Source organism: Geospiza fortis, unplaced genomic scaffold, assembly GCF_000277835.1.
Source record: "Geospiza fortis unplaced genomic scaffold, GeoFor_1.0 scaffold54, whole genome shotgun sequence".
NCBI classification, from domain to species: domain Eukaryota; kingdom Metazoa; phylum Chordata; class Aves; order Passeriformes; family Thraupidae; genus Geospiza; species Geospiza fortis.
The window spans coordinates 14,293,526-14,297,248 of record NW_005054301.1 but is presented as its reverse complement, the minus strand read 5'-3'; positions in this window follow the sequence as shown (position 1 = coordinate 14,297,248).

Sequence of the window (3,723 nt, the reverse complement as noted above, 5' to 3'; positions counted from 1 at the left end):
CACCAAATGTGTCTGGTGTCCACACATTCTGTTAACATCATGTATTGCTGAATTCTGATAAGAATTATTGTGTCCATGTTTCTGTTGCTACATCTAAATTAATTACTTAAATTTAAAGCAGTTATGTTGGTGATACCCAATTCCATCAAAACTCAGGAAAGCTGCTCACATAATGGTCTAAGTGAGGTAACAACGCTGAGAATAATGATGAAAATCAAGGCCTTATAGCTTTTCTTCTATCTTCCCTGCCTCTCCTCCTTTAGAGCATTTAACAGGTTAAAATACTAAGTTTAAAATGTGGTAATCAGCAGGAGAGCAGGAGAGCAGAGGCATGTTAAGACCATTATCAACCTGCACAGTGAAGGTTAGGCTGAGGACAGGGCAGAGGGCAGACTGTGTCAGCTGAACTTCAGATCAGTTCAAGCCACCTGAGCTACAAACAGAGCCTGCTGCTTCTCGTGGCTCTTCTGAAGCCTGATGCAATTGGTCCATATGTGATTCTGTGATTATTTTCAAGAAGTTATGCAAACTTTTCTAGATTTGGGGTTCTTTATTTTGAAAAAAAACAGTAGAATATATGTTTTCAGTTTAGCAATCTTGTTGTTTTGTAGAGTGTCTTTCTGTCCTGTTCATGTTTATCTAGTTTGTTACTACAGTGATCTGAAAAGGCAATCTGAATAGATAAGGGGTCAGGAAGTGTTGAGCCCTGCAATATGATAGTGGTAGAAATTAGATGACCTTATTCTGGCTTAATGTGTGTTTTCTTCAAAGCCAATTTTAAAACCTACTCCAGGTGAGCTTTCAGACACCTCAAGAACAGAACTAGAGTGTGTTGTGGGTGTGACTTCTGTCTGTGATGAAATGTAGGTCAAAAAGGGTGTGGATTGTTAAATGTGCTTTAAACTGTAAGGAATGGTTGTCCTTTTGTATAATTAGTGCATTGACTGCCTTGAAAGTTGCTATGACAAGTTTTAAGGGCTTTTCTGAGGCACCAGAGACTTGTCAGTTTTATTAAGTAAAGAGGCTTGTAACATAATTATAACTGATTTTTTCTAAAGATTTTGAAGTTGTTTCTTTAGACGCAGTATTAAAGCTTGTTCAGAGAGACTGTCCTTATGAGATAGATCCACCCAGCATTAAAACACTTCTACCAACAAACTGACTCCATCTCATTTTATGTCACAATTATGACTTCTTTTTTATATCAAAATTTGTAAGGCCACATACTGATGTATGTGTTTTACCCAGAAACACTCTTGAGTAAGTAACCAATTCAGTCCCTTAAAAGGCTCTGCACTGGGCTGATCATCAGAATGCAGGAAGAAGGTCTCTACAAAAGCCATATTTTAGGCTGAGAGTTTATGGATTGTGTGATGAATTTCAGAGACTGGCTGACTCATTCATCACCATGACTTTCAGGTTTTGAGTATTTCTCCAGGCATATATGTGGAGATGAATTTCCTTGTTAGTCCTGGAGCTCAAAAAGCTTGAAAGTTTCTCCACGCTTCCTAGAGTTTACTACAAAAAGAGGTACACATAAAGCAGTATTTTCTGCACGTTTGTGGGATTACCTCTGGTTATATAGAGTATATTTCAGCTTCTGGAATTTTAATTATTCACTGTTCAACTCTGGGATTTCTAGCACCTCAATATATTGTGTTACTTAAGCTTTACACTAAAAGCACCATTCTTTTCACTTCTAATTTGATCCTGGTCTGTTATATTTTGTTGGGATGCTGTTTAGACATAAAGTATGAGATTCCTGTTTTAAGTCCACTTTTAAACAAAACTTTTCATAAGTCCATTTAAACCTTAAATAGTTAAATAGTGGCTGTAATCATCAACCTTCTACTCATAGGATTGTTACAGCTTGGTGACCGTTTTTATTACAGGGAAGTTTCATTCTAAGTAGGGGCTATTGTTAATATAAACAGATGAATAAATATTTTGGCATAATCTGAATCAGTATATTTAGTTTGAAAGGTATCATGACCCCAAATAAGTAGGCACATAAATAAATAAGCAAGACATAACCATACAATTTATCAGAACAATGAACAATTAATCATGTCATTTAACATAAAAACAGATGTGCATTTAAATGTAGAAAACTTTGGCTCAGTATGGTCACTTTGCCCCATTTATTTTACCATAAAAAGGAATATAGAATTGCTTTAGATTTGCCTTGAAGAAATTTTGTCTTGGAGAAAGTCACCAGTGTTGTGGTCGCTTCCTTCCACCTGTTTATAAGTCCTGGAATTTTAAGAATAGGTTGGCATAGGGGGTTGGTAAGGACTCTGTCTCTTTCTTTACGTAGAGCTTCCTTTTGTGATATTAAGCCTAGAAACCAGGGGAGCCTGTCAGTTGTTTCTGACCTTGGCACTTGATGATTAAGCATAGCGGAGAAGCAAGTCCAGGGCTTGCTAAGGAAATGCCAGGCAGCAGGGCAGAAGACATTGCTCCTTGTGAAATCACAGATAAAGATGGGAATGATTCCAATGCCCTTTGTCTATAGGTATGCACACAACCCTCTAATTGAAAAGGTGTCTGTAAGCTTCATTCAAGCCCTTAGTATTACAATCTGATCTTCAGGAAACTTTGTTCCTGCAGGAGATACCAATGGCTTTTGCTTTTGCTGTTGACAAATGTTTTTTGTACAGTCTACATTTTTAAACATCAAACCAAAAGCTAAATATGTTGGAATACTTTGTTGTTGCTTGTTGGCTGCATTATTCAGCTTTTTAGTAAATGTTTTTTTGGTAATCACATACAGCAGTGTGATCTGTAGTTGATTTCCCTGTGAAGGACAGCTTTCCCCATGTTGCTTGCTTAAGATTACTCATCACAGGTAAATGTATGACTGTAGAACGACCCTTTAACTTGAGTAAATAAAAAAAAAGGACTTGCGATGGAAACCTGCTCCAGATGTTACTGACTTTCTGAATATCAACAGTGCTTAAGAGTCTTTTGTACTTTCTCCATCTGTATTGCCAAAAAGACACATAGTATCCCTGGTAGTTTCTGTTAACGTTGAGTTAGACAGTTTTGTAAATTTCAAGTGTTCTTGTTCATTTCAACTAAACAAATCTCACGCATATAGCAGTAAAGTCTGTGAAAATCATCACAGAATATGTCAGCAGAGATTGTTCTGGTTCGGACCCATCCAAGGCTGGTGCCGTGGATGGACAAGGCTGTCCGATTCCTAAACAGTTAATTTGGCCCTCCCGGGCGCCGGCCGCTCTCCCGCCGCCCGGCGCTCCCGGTCCCTGGGCGCGGCCGCAGTCTCTGATAAGTACCTGCGTGCACCTCTCCGCAGGAGCTGTGCACGGCAAGGACAGTGGTAATATGAAACCAGTCTCGTTGGTTTTTGTTCGTGGCCCTGGAGGCTGAAATCTGCATTCCAGATGAAACCTCCAGCAAGAGAGTCTTTTTTTTTCCTACTTTCCTCTGCTTCAAGGGCGCTCACCCGAGTTGGCTCTGCCCGGCCGGGCACTGGGTGCTCTCCAAGGGCTTCAGGAGGGGGCACAGGAAGCTTCAGAGTCGTTAGCTCGGGTTTCCATTTGACGTTTTTTGGTGATTATGGATTTACAAAAGAAGTTCTTTATCCTAGTGGAAAGACTATGCAAAGGAATCCGTCAGGAATTTTCTGCTGAAAACCACCCAGCGCTGGCGCACCGGGACAAGGAAGTAGGGAGCAGCCTCGGCGCGCTCGGCCCGGCGGGA